Here is a 19,454-nt window from a genome sequence, read left to right as displayed (position 1 = left end):
GCTAGATCGTTTGCAAGACGCTGTAATATTCAGTACAATTGACTTGAAGAATGGGTTCTTCCATGTTCCTGAAGCCGAAGAGAGTAGGAAGTATACCTCATTTGTGACGCAAACCGGCCAGTACCAGTTCCGCAAGGTGCCGTTTGGTATGTCGAATTCGCCCGGAGTATTCCAAAGGCACATTGGTGCAATTTTTCGACAGCTGACTAGAAAAGGAATAGCACTTCCATATGTTGACGACGTAATCATTCCAGCCAAAGACGAGCAAGAAGCATTGACAAATCTGAAAGAAGTTCTCAAAACGTGTGAAGAGTATGGGCTTGAGCTGAATTTTAAAAAGTGTCATTTCTTGCAAACACGAATCCAGTTTCTTGGCCATATCATCGAAAATAAAAAGCTGTATCCGACCCCGTTGAAGATTGAAGCCGTTTCTAAGTTCAAGACGCCGCAGACACTGAAACAGCTTCAGAGTTTTTTGGGTCTTACAGGCTATTTTAGAAAGTTTATCTACAATTACGCGGTTATAGCGAGACCGTTGACTGACCTTACAAAAAACAATGCAAAGTTTGTAATTGGCCCAGACGAAGAGAACGCTATTGGCGTGTTGAAGAAATGTTTGACATCAAACCCAGCACTAGCCATGTACAATCAGAAGTACAAGACAGAACTCCATACGGATGCATCCATAGACTGTTTTGGAGCCGTGTTGATGCAAAAATCACCAGACGACGACCGATTGCATCCAGTATACTACATGAGCAAGAAAACGACGGATGCGCAGCGCAAATACACTAGCTATGAGTTGGAAATACTTGCGGTCATTGAGGCATTGACGAAATTTCGGGTGTATCTTTTGGGCATACCATTCAAGATTATAACGGACTGCAACGCGTTCACCAAAACACTAGAGAAACAGAATCTATGTACAAGGGTGGCCAGGTGGATAATGCTTTTGCAGGAGTACAACTATAAAGTTGAGCATCGTGCAGGATCCCGAATGCGTCACGTGGACGCACTCTCACGATATCCCGTTATGCACATAAGTGACGGAAGCATTTTAGCTGGCATAGAACAGGCGCAAAAACAAGACGAACATTTGAAGACGATCATGAAGCTCATCAGCGATGACAATCAACAATACGACGACTACTTTATAAAGTCCGGAATTCTTTACAAATTAGTCAAAGATGCTGAATTGATGGTGGTTCCAAGGGATATGCAGAAAACTATCATCGGCAAGGCTCACGATAGAGGCCACTTTGCTATCAAGAAGACGAAGGAGTTAATCTGCAAGGAGTACTACATACCAAATTTAGACGACAAAATCAAGAAGTACATCGACTGCTGTATACCTTGCATATTAATCAACCGCAAGCGAGGTAAACAAGAAGGTCTTTTGCACCCCCTACGACGTGCCGCTGCAGACGTACCACATTGACTTTTTGGGACCACTAGAGTCAACCAGCAAGAGCTATAAACATATACTAGCTGTTATCGACGCTTTCACGAAGTTTTGCTGGTTATACCCTACAAAGTCAACTACATCTAACGAGGTCATATTAAAGCTACGCAGCCAAAGCGTGACGTTTGGCAACCCTGCTTGTATCATTTCAGATAGAGGCTCAGCATTTACCGCCCAAGACTTCCTGCAGTACTGCGAAGACGAAAACATCAAACTGGTGAAGACGACTACAGGACTTCCACGGGTAAACGGACAGGTGGAAAGGCTCAACGCAGTGATCATCTCCGTGCTTGCCAAGCTCAGTATAGACGACCCTTCGAAATGGTTTAAGCACGTAGATCGAGTCCAGCGACCAATAAACTCAACATACACCAGAAGAATCGATACCACACCTTTCGAACTTTTGATGGGTGTCAAGATGCGTACCAAAGATGACCAGCAGCTTCAGAGTTTGATCCAGAAAGAGTCCATCATTGCATTTGAAGACGACCGCAATGAGCTACGGGCAAAAGCAAAGAAATGCGACGTAAAGCAGCCAGGCAGTATGACATTGGCGACCTAGTTGCCATAAAGAGGACTCAGTTTGGTAGCGGACTCAAACTAAAACCGAAGTTTTTGGGTCCGTACCAGATCATTAAGGTGAAACATAACAATGCTTACGACGTCAAAAAAGTTGGCAATTCCGATGGGCCTAAGCACTCTTCTTCGTGTGCGGAGTATCTGAAGCCATGGTCCACGAGCAACGACGAAGAAAGCGACGATGCATTCGAGGCGAGTGCATAGTCAGGACGGCCGGATGTGGGTTGTGTTTTGCAAATCCCTAGACAAAACGAGCGTGAGCGAATTCGCTCCCAAGCGAATTCCCAAAGCACAACAGCAAGCACGACCGATGGCGAATTAAGACATCTGCACAAAGCAGATCGAGAAGAGAGAGGCCGAGAGAGTTTCGATCCAGCTGCCGACGTGAGAGGGTTGTGGAAAGAGACCAGACGACGAACGACGCTTAAATTCTATTTCTTGTACCAAATACTATATTTCAACATTTATTAAACTTAATATTAAACCAAAACCCCCACATTTATATACTAACTGAGTACGGGTATAGAAGTAGAGTCGCTCCTTCTCGATTTTTATTTAATCTAATCTTTTTTAATCTCCATATACTTTTTCCAGCATTTCTCCAATTCTTTTTACCCTTCAAAAACGCAAAATGCAAATGCAAATAAAACCATGGTTTTTAAACATTTGCTCCAATGGTTAGAATTTCTTGTTTCAGACTTATTATGTCAATATCTAACCAATACAATCAGAAAGTAGATAATATGGATGTAAATACTGCATTTCCTAACGGTATATTAAAGGAAGAAATATTTATCAAGTTTTTGGAGGCTTAGTCAGCAGAAACAAGTTGCAAGAAGATTTATCGGAATTAAAAATAATAGAACTGATGATCAGAATTATTTAAGTCAGTTCTATTATATTTAAAATGTCCTATCATAATTTAATATGAAAAATTGAGATCCTGTAAGTTCACCTCTCCCAAAGAAAACTGAATTAAGATGCACTAAATTCAGATAATAAATGCGATGCACCATGTCGTAATTTGATCGGATGTTTGATGTACAGTTGTGTTCAATGAAATAGTAGTGCCGCACCTCACTACTTTCAAAACTCTTTTTGAGATAGTTCTAGTCTTTCAAATTGAACAAGTGATACCTTTACGGAAAGCCTGGAATGTAGGCATTGGATAACCGAAGAAACCCCGTTACATTTGCATTCCATCTTCTTGTTTTTCATGACTTTAGATAACTACCCATGATATCTTCTGTTCAATGAAATAGTAGTGCTAGATTAAATAAATTTTTGAAAATGAAAAAACAAAGCAAATTAATTTAAATAAGCCACCATCCGCAAGCTCAATTCAGATATCGAATAATTTGATGAAAGAAAGTTTTGGACATAGCGGTACTTTTGATTTTGAAGCGTTAAAGAAATCATTGCTCGGCCATTCCACATGCGTTTTTCCAAACTGAAGTCGTGCACCCATGTACTCTCAACCCAAACGCGGAGCTTTCTGGGACTTCTTGCATTCAAATAATGTGTAATCAACCGTCTACGAACTGTCACATCACTGACAGATCGATTAAACATTTTTTTCATAGTTTTTGAGGATATTCAAGGCCTGGTCTTGCCTTCGACCGTCGCCGACCATCCTCTAAAAAATAAATTTTTCAAATACAAAATCGATTTTCAGTCTACTTCTTATAGTTAATTAATTAAACACAATAGTGAGAGTGCATACAACTTAGTTTTCAATCCCATTATACCTCCTGCTTTAAGTTTTTAGTCTAAATCTTAGGTCTCCTCTTCTGGACCGAGCAATGATTTCTTCAACGCTTCAAAATCAAAAGTACCGCTATGTCCAAAACTTTCTTTCATCAAATTATTCGATATCTGAATTGAGCTTGCGGATGGTGGCTTATTTAAATTAATTTGCTTTGTTTTTTCATTTTTAAAAATTAATTTAATCTAGCACTACTATTTCATTGAACAGAAGATATCATGGGTAGTTATCTAAAGTCATGAAAAACAGGAAGATGGAATGCAAATGTAACGGGGTTTCTTCGGTTATCCAATGCCTACATTCCAGGCTTTCCGTAAAGGTATCACTTGTTCAATTTGAAAGACTAGAACTATCTCAAAAAGAGTTTTGAAAGTAGTGAGGTGCGGCACTACTATTTCATTGAACACAACTGTACATACTCGTAGTGCTATGTGAAAGCCCAGATCTGAGTACATCCATAAATTTGTTGTAGTAATTGCGAAAAGATTAATAATGAGCTGTTTAAATGAAATTTTTAAAAAGTATTAAAAGATACCTTAAGGGAAGTGTTGAAATTGACTAACCAGAAAAATAATATGCTTAAGGATTTTTTTATTGGCTATGTAGATTCAGACTATGAAGGAAGTGAGAGTGATAGAAAAGGTAATACTGCATATTTATTGAATATGTTTGAATCCAATTTATATTTTTTGAACACAAAAAAACAAAACTCTTTAGCTGCTTTATCAACTGAGGCCGAATATATTGGAGGCCCAAGATTGATATTAATCACTGTCGCACGGTTAAGTGGGTGGCAAAACGATTCGCACGACTTTAAGATTTTCTGTTCTTCCGCTCAGTACTTTCTAAGAAGCTCGTAATATCCAAAAGTGTCGGCTTCGATCAACGTCTCCACCTCTAGACTTATCGATAGATCTTACACGATGTATTATATTATATTGGTATATCCACTGTTTATGTCGACTTAGTGGAAAATACCAACGCGCGCTGCATATTATTTAAATGCTATTTCCCTACATAGTTACAGTGCACTATGGGAAATTTGACCACTTTTTCTGGCCAAAACCCATTTTTCAAAAGTAGTTAAAATAATATATTTGTAGACCTCATACATCCGAATAACATTGATCTTTAATGTTACGCAAAAAAAAAGTTAACAGCGCCACTGTTAAATTAACAGCTGGTAAAGTCAGCTGTTTGCTATCGGTAGGCGAATGTTGCTGCAAAAAGTTATTTTTTCATCTTGTAAAAAGGTCTAAAAAGGTATAAATTCATCAATTTAAGTGATTTCTTTACAATGTGTTCGATTCAGACAGGTATGTAATATATGTTTATGAGTTTGAACTGTAAAAATTTCACTCATAATTATATTTAATGACTCATTTTTTAACAAGTATAAATTTGTGACAAAAATGTGTCTTTGAAGAGGCGTACAAAAAAAGTGACCACTCGTGACCCCATATGACTTAATGCATCTTGTAGAAAATTCAATTCTTGTTCAAATGTATATCATAGTTATCTGCGCCGGGCTGCGCATCAATATGCAATTTTTACTTTTAGACAAAAACATAAGGACTGCAGCAACATTTGAAACGGTTAAATGTGATTTATGGAGGGTTGGTCAACCAATTTTAGTTGAGTCATTTCTCGATCGATTTTTATGAACAATGCTTTGATCGACGCCTAATTGATGCATCTACACACGAAAAATATAAGAGCAAAGGATACGATTTGTTTTCGACTTTTCTTGCGTTTTTAAAGTCAAAAATTTGAAAAAAGTACTGAGCAAAACCGATCAATTTTGCATTGGAAAACTTAATATTTTCCAGACGGTAAGCTAAAGCTACAAGGTGCTCAGGTCTGCTTTATGGATGCATTTATCAGCTTTTCAGAATGTCAAAGTTCATTGCAACCAAATGTAAGATACTTAAGTAATGTGCAAAATAAAAGAGCTACCTCTGAAAAAAGCATCACAAAAAATACCAAGAAAAGTTCGATTTTGTCGAGTAGTGATATTGACCGATATCCTTGGTTGTCAATGACTGCTACAGTGCACAAAATCTTAGTGAATTCAAGCGATATAAAAGGAAACAAGATTCTACCTGTGGGATATTTTGCAGAAGAGAGTGCCAAGTTTCGAAATAAAATGTATAAAATTTTAGATTTAAAATGAGGCCGAAAAGAAAATTTCACGGACGTGTTCCACACTTCAGATACTATTATCTCATCGATTAACCTTGAAAGGAGCATAAAAAAGCAAAAATAATCCCATTCCAACTGAGGTGTTCGGTCTTTTATCAAGCGAGTTCATTCGTTCAGGCAGAGATCCACTGGAGCAGATTAGTTTCGATGACCTGGCTGAAGATTAATTCGAATTCTCGTGGATGATGGGGCTCAAAAACGAACTCCATGAGGATTAACAAAAGGTGTGAAAGGAACCTATTATTTACAATAAAATTGTGTTTCTTTTATATTTCAGGTCTTCTAATTAAATTTTTGTGAAAAAGCTACCAGAAATAATAATTTTCATTTTTTTAAAATTGTTTTTAAGGCGTGCCACGCCCTCTTGAATAAAATAAGATGTTCTCAACATGTTCCCAAAATTTTTGTTTTTTTACTTTTTGAGCAAAAAAATAAAAATGAGATTTCTTTATAAAAAAAGGAGTTGCCACGCCCATTTTTTCAAAATACCTTCATTTTGCTATTCTAAACTCATATCAAAAAACTAAACTAAAAAATATTGTTTCGTTTGGAAGTTATTAATTATTGCCACAAAAAGTGGTCAAATTTCCCATAGTGCAGTGCTATAATTATATTGTTCAATATGGCTTTAGTTGAGGCAGTTAATAAAACACTTTGATTTAAATAATTGTTAGAGAGTTTGAAGATTAAATTAAAGCAACCAATTAAATTATATTAGGGCAATCAGGGATGTATAACATAGTGGGTCGACTCAAATATATTTAATCGGTTAACGTTTTTTAACGTTAACGTTTACTCAATACCAAAAGAAAAAACAAAAAAGGCGATACATCGCGAATTACAAAGAATTTACGTGCAAAAACTATTTGTCGGTCGGATATATTTATTTTATAAGAGAGTTTCCAAGTATTGCAAAAACCGAAATTTTGAGTTTAAACATATACCAAAATGTTGCCTAACTTGGCCAACAACGAATATTTTAACATCAGTCCCACGGATCAAACGATTTCTAAAATTTGTTTGACCTCGTTCTAGAACCCCTTAGCACATCTTTCTATCTCCGGGCCGACTCAAGTTTCAAACAATTTTGGACTTTCGGCCCACTCTAATGTATAAGTATTGCCAATAAAACTACCCGACACCAATTCGCCACTTCGAACAAAACCAACTTTTTATACCAGTACTCAAAAAAGAGTTAAGGGGTATGTTAGATTTGTGGTAAAAGTGGATGTGTGTAACGCAGAGAAGGAAACGTTTCCGACCCCATAAAGTATATATATTCTTGATCAGCATCAATAGCCGAGTCGATATAGCCTTGTCTGTCTGTCCGTCTTGTTGAGCGCCTGGATCTCAGAGACTATAAGAGCTAGGGCAACCAAATTTTGTTTCCAAACTCATGTGATATCACACTGCTACAAGTGTATTTCAAAATTTCGCCCCGCCCCCTTCCGCCCACACAAAGGACGAAAATCTGTGGCAGGCATATTTTTAAAGATACGATAAAACTATCGCAGTATCGTAGAGAATGACCATATCTACCAGACTGCCGAATCTGAATCAGATCGGATCATAATTATAGCCAGAATGAAGAAATTATTTTTCAGTTGCTTCCCCTGCCCCTCCCGCCGACGACAACGCAACTCATTTTCGCACACTCTGCCGCGTTCAGTGCGCGAGCAACCCCTAGCGGAGGAGATGTAGAATATGAATGGAAAATGTACAATCTACATGTTAGATGTATAATAGACATTTAATATGTAGATGTAGATAGCAGATGTAGCAAAAAAATGTAAAATGTAAAATTTTTTTTTTTTTAATTCTATAAAATCATAAGCTCATAAATGTATATACTGACTGAGTACGGGTATAAGTAGAGTCGTGTCCCCAGAAACGACTCACACGTTCCTTCTCGTTTTTTATAGATTTGGGGCCTTAAACTTGTTTAAAGAATTTTTTAAGCGTCCAGCAGAAACCGGGTTTGTCTCTTCTCTGATTGGTGTTAACCCGACTTTTGTTATGATTTTGTTGTCTTTTCTTCGAGTTTGCACTGTTGCCTTATTGGTATTTGTGCTTTTTTTTGTATTGGTGAGGGCTCCACCGCGGTGCTTGTAAGCTGATTTTGATCTAGGGGGTAACGTTATGCCTATCGCCACCACACACAGAGAAAGCGACAAACAAGGCAGTGCACAAAATACCAACACAATTGAAAGAGCAAAACCTTAAAAGTGTGCTATATCGATCGCAGACTGCAAATGCTTGCACTCTGTCAACGCGGTTGCAGGGTATCAGCGCCTTAGGACTAGCGGCTCAAACTGAAGCAGACACGTAATGTTTGTCTGTATGTACATATGTATGTAGCTACAGCCAGACACTAAATGTAGGCATTGCCAAGCGACGCACAGTGGTGCCTCCAGCCATTTCAGCCGCTCAATTAATAAAATTCTGAACGAATTAAGTTATCTTCATTAAATAAAATGCATTTGAAAGAAAAATTTTCAAAATTTAGTCTGCAATGTGCTACAATGTCTAGAAGCTTTCCCATAAATTGTCAAAGTTGAACTTTGTTGCCAGTGCATATGATCAATTTTTATTTTGTTTTTTGTCGGTACAAAATTCTTTTCTGTATTTTAATTGGATTTTACAAAAATTAAAAAAATACATTTTTTGTATTTCATATTTAGGTCCATCGTTTTTGTTCTTCTTACACCTGCGGCAGCGCGGTTTTTGGCAGCTTTTTGTGCGAGCTTTCGACACAAATCGCTATATAGTTTAGAGTCTAAACGGACTTTTTGCACTAACCGGAGCAAATGAGCACCCAAATACGTATGTAGATTACGAAATATTCAAAGAAAAATCTTCAGAGTAGTTTCGAATAGTATTTTTTTACATGATATCAAAGTTGAAAAATAAGCAAAAAAAAAAATAGATAGTTTGAAAAATAAAATTTTCTTTAAGAGTCTTCCCAACAATCCAATTTTTGTTTATTGAACAATGTTACCAATAAATACAGTCGTATTTAAATAGACACCAATTCAATAATCATACATGCCATAGTTTACTCTTTATTTGGCCTGAAAGATGCAGTACATACATACAAAGATGCAGTACAAAATTGAGTAAATGCTGTTCACTGAAAAAATGGTTTTAAACTTTAAATTCTCATATCTCCGAAACTAAAAGATCGATTTTGTTTAAGTTTCCATTTGCCATCCTTGGTAAATTCTCTATCAGAAGCGTATATGCAAATTATCCAAAACGCTCACTTAGAAAATGACTTTTGCCACCTCTTTTCGGCTGAGGCCCCACTGTGCTACAGAGTTCTGTAGCCACAGTCGGACGGAGCGAGCTACATACATAAGGCAACGAACGTCTCAAAGAAATGTCGCGCTCTGCATGCGCCTCAGCAGCAGCACGAACGCTGCTCCACAATGAGGTGGTTTCTCGAGATGCGAAACGCTGGCGGCACACACTTGGCAAAGTTGCAGCGCAGTTGTCATTGCCGTCAGAGTTAGCGTGTGTCGTACCAAATGTTGCCTGCAGTGTGTCTCTCATCTCACACTCCTTATCCCCCCTATTCCCGTACATACGTGATTGTGCATACATATGTATGTATGTACGAACGTATGCACATTTGTGTATCTGTGATTTCCTTATCTGCTTTTCTCCATCGTACTTTGGCTGGCTCTGTCGGTCTTTGTCTTTGTCTGTGCCGCTGTCGCTGTTTCTGTCTCGGACTGTTGTATATTCCGCATATTTTGCTGCAGACGGAACCATGTGAGCAACCCTCTGTTGCTCTTTGTCCTACACCATGTCTGCGGTGCTTTGGAAGTATTTTCAATAATTAAACATTTGCGTGCGAAATGGATGGGTACATTTGCCCGCACTCTCCCATTCTCTACCTCTCTAGACTACAAACGGGCAGAGGGGAAAAGTTTTTACTGATGCTGGCGTTGCGTTGCTGTTTCCTCTAACTCCCTGAAGGTACACACTCAAAATCATAATTATAATAATTATAAAAACAATAATTAAAGCACATAGGTACTATAGCCAAAGCCGCTGGGGGGCTTTCTGAGTGAGCGAGAAGAGAGAAAGAAAAAAGGGGGCTGAAAAAACATTTAATTGAAATTTTAATAGAACCATAAGCCGGGCACGTAGTCAGGGGAGGCGGGGGAACGCCAGAAAAAGGAGCTGCCGTCGCATTTGGTTTGTTTTCTTTTTGTTCTGCCTCCCTCCCTTTTCTTTAAGGCCGGTGAGCATCTGAATTTTTGACAAATTAATTAGGTTGTTTGTTTGCGGGACTCTTTCTCTTCCACGGTCACTCTCTCTTTCCCGCATTGCTTAAGGCTCCCATATGGACCATTTTACATTTAAATTCGCTTTTGATGGAGTCCTTGGAGTACTCGAAATTGCGGTCAAAAAACACTCATTGTCCCCTCCCCCACAAATGGTTCGCACAGATGGCTCTCCCCATACACACTCCCGCACACACCCTCTGCTGCTTGTGGACCCGAAAATTCAGGAAATGCAAGTAGGAATCTTTCCCGAAATCATAAATCATACCAAAATCAATATCATATGTACTATAGAGGTTGTCCCGGCCTAAATCAATGGTCTAACAGATTTGCATCTGTATTAGCAGAGAAAGTTGCAGAAAAAGAGGAAATCCATCTGGGATGGGTGGTACTGTTTAGATGTGAGCATCTGATTTTTATACCCGTACTCAAAAAAGAGTTAAGGGGTATATTAGATTTGTGGTAAAAGTGGATGTGTGAAGAGAAGGAAACGTTTCCGACCCCATAAAGTATATATATTCTTGATCAGCATCAATAGCCGAGTCGATATAGCCATGTCCGTCTGTCCGTCCGTCCGTCCGTCCGTCTTGATGAGCGCCTGGATCTCAGAGACTATAAAAGCTAGAGCAACCAAATTTTGTTTCCAGACTCATGTGATATCAAACTTCTGTATTTCTGTTGTATTTCAAAATTTCGCCCCGCTCTTTCTGCCCCCACAAAGGACGAACATCTGTGGCAGGCATATTTTTAAAGATACGATAAAACTATTTTTAAAGATACTACGCAGTATCGTAGAGAATGACCATATCTACCAGATTGCCGAATCTGAATTAGATCGGATCATAATTATAGCCATAATGAAGAAATTCATTTTCAGTTGCTTCCCACGCCTCCTTCAGCAAGAGTCGCGCTACTCATTCTCTTTCTCGCTCGGACACTCTGCCGCGTTCAGTGCGCCTGCGCCCTCTAGCGGAGATGATGTAGATTCTAAATGGTACATGTACAATCTACATGCTAGAAGTAGAATATACATTGTATATGTATATGTAGATAACATATGTAGCAAAAAAATTTAAAATGTAAATTTTTTTTTTTAATTCTAAAATTCTAAAAAATCATAAGCTCAAAAATGTATATACTGACTGAGTATGGGTATAAGTTGAGTCGCGTCCCCAGAAGCGACTCACACGTTCCTTCTCGTTTTTTAATACCTCTGGCATAAGGAACCTGTAATGGCAATATCCGGTGGTCCGGGAGGTCTATTTACTGCTGGTATTGGTATGGCTGGTGAGTTCGGCTAAAGACGTTATACCCCCATATGCCGGGTATGGGGTATAAAAAGACACTATGAAAAATCACAGAATCAAAAGTCATTTGTGAAACATTACAGTAGCTCACACATTTATCCTCGTCGTGTGAATTGCTACTACGTAATACTAAAAGTTTAAAAAAACTAAAAACTTTTCGCGGATAGATTAAAGGTACGACAGCAATAACTACAGAAGGACACAACCATCATGGCGAATTTGGCTGTGTCACGTATAAAGCAAGAATTTAAGGAAGTTATGCGCAGCGAGTAGGTAAGTGGAGGCGATCAGAATGCGAGTCCATGCCATGGCCGAAGGCTTACGCGTATGTATGTTGGTTCCCTTTTTGGCTCCCGATAGTGCTATGGATCCTTGGGGCTGTTGATTGTTGAACAGAACTTGGGGATCTCCGCCGAGTGTGGAGAAGCTACATCTACAGATACTGCCCTTCTAATTCCCTGTAATTTTATCTGACAGATCGAAAAGTGTCCTATTAAAATCGAGCGTGTCAATGACAGTTGGACTAATCTCCGGGGCCAAATAGCAGGCCCTCTGGGCACACCATACGAAGGGGTAAAGTTTCTTCTGGAAATTAATGTGCCTGAGACATATCCCTTCACTCCGTCAAAGGTGGGTATCCCTAAAGCAGCTCTACCACAGATGATTAGAGCGGGCAGGTTCGGTGCCCCTGCGGCTTGCCGGATCGCACCATGCGGGGTCGTCCGGGGGCCCCGGGCCGGGGGGCCTGCACACGAGTTCGGTTACGGCACGCCTAGAGGGGCCCCCATTCCACACGCGGTCCGGGGGCTCCGTGGTTGCCCCTTGGCCCCCCCGCCCATCCCGTTCACTTCCCGTACTACCTTGTCCCAGACTACACGCCGACACCAGAAGGGCGTGCTCCCACGCTGATACTGGTGCAGGAGGAGCCACAAGACCGACATTCAATTTCCCAAATTTACTCTACTTGAGTTACTCAAACACCATTCTACGCATGAGCCCTTCATGATCACTTATTAAATCGTTTCTGTTTTGTTTTTTTTTTGTTTCCTGCTACAGGTTGATCCCTAGGCACTCCGCAATCCTCTCAATCATGAGTGATTAGTTCAGCAGCTCTACCGGTGCAATAGAGCTGTTAGCACCCCAGGATGGGGCCTGTCCCGCTGCTCTCCGCTAACAGCCTGTGGCCGCTCTCGCTATCGCCCTCTCTCTGCTCACTCTTTTACGATCCACTCGGTTTTTGAGCACCGCTCTTAGCTTGTAAGCTAGCACTTACTAGTAATGGCGCTAACATCGCCGCTCGAACCGGTCGTAAGTCTTTTACGTGTGAAACATACGAATAAATATGTACATGTGTACGAAATCGCCTGGAACTTTACTTCGTTATTCCTGCGTCTACTCTACGGACGAACTAATCTTCGGACCCTACAAACAATGTGTCCCTGAACTTGGGCCCACCTTTCATATTGGATTTGTCTACGTGCCGTCGCATTAATAGTCTGCAATAGTATGTTCTCCAACTCTTTTCTTTCAACCCTAAAAGGTTGATTACAAAGATTTAAGAAACATGTTACAAATGTGTAACAAATAAAAGTCTATGTAAATTGCGTTAGGTTTACCCAATGCTAATATTCAGTGCCTCGGAAGATAAATCTCTTTTTGGATCCGAGTCATAGGAGTCACTCCCGATGAATGTGATTTTCATTACCACCGAAAGCTGAATTGCTGAATACTTCCATACATATATGTGGGTTGTGTTTGCTCCCTAAAAGCTTGCCCCAATTCCCAAGCCAAAGCACGACCGGTCTCTCCAAAGCAGAGAACAGGCTTCCAGCGCCGGGGTGGGCTAAATTCTATTTGATGAAATACCAACTTTTCATTTATTACTTAATAATAAACCCCACATATATGTAGGTGAATTTCCAACTTTTCACGCATAATTGTGGGATTTTATTTCACAAATACACCTGGAAAACTATTATTGCTGTGATAATTTAAAAATTGTGACCATAAAATTCCCTCTACCTGTGAATACAACTTCGCACATGTCATCTGGGATTGAATATGGCATTACCTTGCGTATTGCATTCTGCGAATGGAGATTTTTTTGAAGACAGCACGCCAGCCAAGGAGATTAAAAAAAATCAAATAAAGATCTGGGAACACAAACTATAGTATCCAAAGACTGTGTCGCCGCAAAAACCGGTCGCCATGACTTCTTGGCTAAGAACCCCACCTTGTCCTTCTTTGGGGCAAAATCACCCTGATAAATCCACGGCACATCGTAAAACTTTAATTAAAAATTATTGCTTACAAATTGGAGAGATGTCGTTTCCCACGAAACGAGAAACAAGGATTACAAGAATTAAAGGTATATGGCATTACGGGTAAGATATCTCGAACGAGGCAAAACGAGGATGTTTTGAAATCCACTAGATCTACGAAATCCTAAAGGGATTTGGCTAGTAGCTATTTTTCCGAAATTTTAATATGATGTATATTTTACAGAATGAAAATGATTGAGCCAACGTTTTAAAATAAAACGAACGGTATCTATTATACCTGGTACTCTGTCAATATATATTATATGTGAGCTTATGATTTGTGTATATTTTTAAAATATTAAATATATTTAGGATAGGCTTAGATTAGGTTAGGTTAGCTTTTAGCTTCTTGTCAATTACCAACCCCAAGTAATCCGCGCTGTCGCTGAAGAAGAGCCTGCATTCATTTAGTATTATCTGGTACTTATTTGAGACTGGCACGAGTTCTATTTTCGGGGGAATTGGCTCCCATGGCTACGTCGTCCGCTTACGGACCCTTTTATTTCAAAATTTCAAATCTATCAAGGTGTGAACATCAACGCAGGATTATTCGCCTCAGAGCGACCTAAGCTTGTAATCAAGAGCATCGATTGAACCCACATTGTAAGCAGCCGTATTTCCAGCGAAATACCGAATTATACAGATTATATACCCATATATCGCACCCCGACTGTTTCCTCATACTCATCCGCCTACATCAAACAACTATAACCCCATACTCTTTGAGGGCTCGGCATAAAAACAAGCAAATAATTCTATTATTAAAAAAAACACGAAAATTTCATTTGTCCCTGTAGTCATAAGCCCTGGCGCTGTCGCAGAGTCTCCAAACCGGCCCATACCTCTTCACCTCTTCCTGCTAACAATCCACCTGATGACTTTGTGTGTGTGCTTGTATTTCCATTTGTTTCGGCGCGGGTGTGAAGCTCAGCTTTAACTTGAATTCCCGAATTCCAATTTCCCTTGTCTACATATCTCTCTTAAAGCATTCAATATGCAGCAGAGTTAAATGGGGATTTTAAGAGAGATGGGACGAGGCATCGTATTGCTTATTTGTTGACCCATAATAAATCACTGACATAAACGGTTTATGGCCGAACAGTCCCACGCAGAAAAAAATATTCACCGAACTGCATCCATTTAGACAACGTTCTTGCTCCCAACTGCTTCCATTCAATCAGCTGCTCCACTCGAGACAGACTCGTCGAAAGGGGTCGAAGAGTTAAGGGTGTATTAGATTTCAGGTCGAAAAGGATGTGTGTAACGCAGAGAAGGAAACGTTTGAGTCGATATAGCCATGTCTGTCTGTCCGTCCGCCTGTACATCGCGATAAACGCCTAATCTCAGAGACTTTAAAAGATAGAGCAACCAAATTTTCGAAAATAACGGTATCTCCCAGATTGTCGAATCAGATCGGATCAATGTTATATTACAGCCAAAATGATTAAATTAATTTTCAGTAGCTAAGCTACTCCCTTCCAGCGCTGTAGCGCACAGTCTCTTCCGCTCACACACTCTGCCTCGTACAGTGCGCGCCCTCTGGGGAAGGTTTAAGAAGAGAGATTTAGATTTAGATGAGCAATAAATTGCAAACAGGTAAAATATTTAAAAATTCCACATAAATCATAAGCTCACATATATACTGACTGAGTACGCGTATAAAAGTAAAGTCGCGGCAACTGAAGCTACTCACAACGTTCCCTCTAGTTTGTTTTTTTCTTTTTGTTGGAATGCACCCAAAAATTCAAAAAGCGAGCACAACGCTGATTTATAGGATAAATCTGCAAACGGACTTGGATGAGAAGACAATAAGTTCATCTCATCCAGGCCTACAACTTGCATATATGTACATAAATAGATTTGTTAAGAATCAGATCACAGATATCGACAGCAAAGCCACCTTGCTTTGCACAGACGAATCTTTCCAGCTATTTTTTTATGTTAGACGAGAATTTGACTGTGAATTGCCATATTTGTTGGATGTTCGAAAACTAATCAGATAGAAAAATGTGTATTCCGCCGAATAACAAAAAATTAATCAGTTCCGAGTGAGCCTTTCGAGAATCGAGTAGGGGAATTCACTATATATATTTAATATAACTTCGAACCCGATAATTCTTGTTGTGTTGTTTGTTGTTTTGCCATTTAAAGTAACAATTAAAGTATTAATTTTGAGGAGCAATTGAGAGTACGAAGTTAATTTTTCAGTCCGTCCCATAGGCGACATAAATAAGCGCGATGGTTTGTCCTCGCGATGGTGTTCCCAAATGTAAGCCGCAAACTGACGTTGATTGTATTTGCGAAAGGAATTCTAATAGGAAATTTATCGCGTTTAAACCCATTCAAGACATGATGTTCTTTCACTTTGAAACCTTCTCTCTGCATTGCAGCTTTCAACCGTAGCTTTTCGCTTTTCGGCAAGCCTTTTGTTTTATTTTCAAATCCCCGAATTTAACGATTCTTCAATGCCACTTCTGACACAAGCTGTAACGTCTGCACAGATAACACTAGTCAACACGACATTTACGCTTTGGCCCAAAATTACTTTTTCTCATAGATTTTCGATTTTTCCCGAGTTTCTAAAGTCTAAATTTTGGGAAAATATAGCTGCATTTGTGAGCTTTTCAGTACTGCAAAGTTCTATGCAACCAGATATAAGATACTTAAGTTCTGCGAAAAATAGAAGCACTAACTCTGAAAAAAACCATGCAAACAAATTCCAAATTGGACTTTAAATTGAAATTGAGGTCACGCAGCAGACCGGAGTGGGACGTGGTATAGCAGTCGTCCATGCCATCTCTTGACAGTCCATCGCTTGGGGTTGGGCGACTTTTTGCAAGAGACACTGCTCACTGGAACGTCACCTCCATGGTGTGGCCCATTTCTAGGGCCCTGCTCAATAGCACCTCCGTGTGGGAGGCCTTTTTCGAACCCAAAACTGAACTCTATGAAGATATTAATCACCAGAAACAACAGCTACCCTAGATGGGAACGGGAAAAGTTATTTCAGAATAAAAAACAAAAGTTAAAATTTAAAAACAAAATAAAAAAATTTAAAATTCATAAACACCCAAAATTCAACTTGAATTTAACTAATTTAGAAAATAAAAGTAATGTGATTAATTACACTACTCGACAAAATTGAACTTTTTCTTAACGCTATGGACCAAATTGACTTTTTCTGATGGATTTCGGGATTTAAAAATTTGTTTAGTACTTTGTTTTTATACCCGCACTCAAAAAAGAGTTAAGGGGTATATTAGATTTTTGGTTAAAGTGGATGTGTGAAGAGAGAAGGAAACGTTTCCGACCCCATAAAGTATATATATTCTTGATCCGCATCAATAGCCGAGTCGATATAGCCATGTCTGTCTGTCCGTCCGTCCGTCCATCCGTCCGTCCGTCCGTCCGTCTGTCCGTCTTGATGAGCGCCTAGATCTCAGAGACTATAAGAGCTAGAGCAACCAAATTTTGTTTCCAGACTCATGTAATATCACCCTGCTACAAGTGTATTTCAAAATTTTGCCCCGCCCCCTTCCGCCCCCATAAAGGACGAAAATCTGTGGCAGGCACAATTTTAAAGATACGATAAAATCAAAACGCAGTATCGTAGAAAATGACCATATCTACCAGATTGCCGAATCAGAATCAGATCGGATCATAATTATAGCCAGAATGAAGAAATGAATTTTCTGTTGCTTCCCTCTCCTTCTCCAGCGCTGCTGACGCAACTGATTCTCTTTCTCGCTCGCACACTCTGCCTCGTTCAGTGCGGGAGTGCCCGCTAGCGGAGGAGATGTAGAATCTAAATGGAACACGTACAATCTACATGTTAGATGTAGAATAGACATTGTATATGTAAATGTAGATAGCAGATGTAGCAAAAAAATGTAATATGTAAAATTTTTTTTTTTTTTTATTCTAAAAAATCATTAGCTCAAAAATTTGTATACAGACTGAGGACGGGTATAAGTAGAGTCGCGTCCCCAAGAGCGACTCACACGTTCCTTCTCGTTTTATGGTGATTTTAGGTTCCTTAGGAGGAGAGGCGACCGAGACTCCGTACTTATTAGAACAATGGCGATAGGCAGCCAGAAATAATAAAGCGGAGCTGCATGCCGACAGCTTATAAATACTCAAGTTAATGGACAGTCAAATCATTTTCGTAGACAGTGGCGTACATATTTGCCATGTTACCGAGCCACTCGACATCGAACTGATTGCCACTACCATTCGGATCTCAGACATCTTCGGGTCTTATTCCGTATTAACTCAGATACAAGATTAATAATATTCCTATCACATCTTACAAATACATTGTTGAATTCATACGCATCGCAAATATCAAATTGTAAATCAAGCACGCTAACCATTTACTAAGAAAAACGTCATTGCATGAGCATCATACATACACTTTCAGTCATCATATTTAAAAGTTAAAACAATTAATCAAGTCTTTCAAGAAAACAATCAGGAGGTGGCGTTAACCCGTGTCAGACGTGGAGGCCAAATAAATCTTTCAACTTTCAACTAAGCATTTAATAGAGATTATTCACAAATTTAACAGAACTGGTAACATTAGTCTCAAGAATGGTGTCAAGAAATGGCTGCATGGGGACATCAGAATTAATAATCTATAAACGAAGTAGAGATATTTGATTCTTACAATTTGCTGCATTACGCTATTTATGGATGCGAATATCAGGGGAATAGTGATGCGATTGCCAGTTCCCCACAGCCTCAATGCGGAGGTTGTGGGGCGGTTCCATCAACTCTTTTCTGTAAGAATAAAATAAGTTAATAAGCTTCCCTGGTACTCGTACTATTGCTATTTGGGCACTTACCAATATCAATAGGCGTTGAACTTTATGATATCATGTGTCTGTCAATTGTGTATTGTAGCCCTCATTATGCGTTGTCAATAAGTAAACGGAGTTATAGGTATTTCTAGAGAATAGTCACGAGATAGTTGGGACTTAGAGGTTATGATTTTGTAGATTCTACCTACCTTACATCCAAAACGTGCACTGATGTGATGCCATCCACATCCACTAACTGGAGGATGTGCGACGGTACCATCACCGACTGGTAGGTACTTCTTAGCCCCTTAAGTGTGTTGTAGATGATGGTTGAAAAGTGAATTCCAATTCTCACGAAAATTTGAGAAAATGTAAAATTTCGAATTTGGAATTTGGAATTTGGAATTGTTTGTGTGTTCGAAACGATCTCCGGCAATGAAATGATTTGTTTCACATTGAAGTCCCGTATCTGCTCGTGACAGCTGCTTTTGTGCTACGACTGGCCTGCTACGAGTATTTCCAAATATGTATAGCTCACAGCCCCGCCACACTTTCCAACCCTTCGATCACGGCGACAGCGAAAAATGTTCGCATATCTTGGGCAGATATGATTTTCTTCTTCGTTTCTCAAACTAAGGCTCCTAACAATTGCTGCTAAGAAATGGTGATATAGTACAATACAGCTACGTTTTGTACATCGTAGCAGGTGACGAATCATGAATATACT

General features: G+C 39.4%; 1 long non-coding RNA gene across 1 annotated transcript; it reads right to left on the bottom strand.

Moving 5' to 3' along the window:
• Window positions 1–18,445: 18,445 nt before the first annotated feature.
• On the bottom strand, window positions 18,446–19,048 carry LOC111081627. The gene is made up of 4 exons (XR_002608636.2): window positions 18,937–19,048; window positions 18,773–18,875; window positions 18,595–18,707; window positions 18,446–18,535 (listed from the first exon to the last, which is right to left on the bottom strand). It is a non-coding gene; the product is annotated as an uncharacterized LOC111081627 (long non-coding RNA).
• Window positions 19,049–19,454: the final 406 nt, after the last annotated feature.

The sequence above is a fragment of the Drosophila obscura genome, unplaced genomic scaffold (genome assembly GCF_018151105.1).
Source record: "Drosophila obscura isolate BZ-5 IFL unplaced genomic scaffold, ASM1815110v1 contig_74, whole genome shotgun sequence".
NCBI classification, from domain to species: domain Eukaryota; kingdom Metazoa; phylum Arthropoda; class Insecta; order Diptera; family Drosophilidae; genus Drosophila; species Drosophila obscura.
The sequence above is the reverse complement of the archived record's forward strand: the minus strand, read 5'-3'. Positions and strand labels throughout refer to the sequence as shown.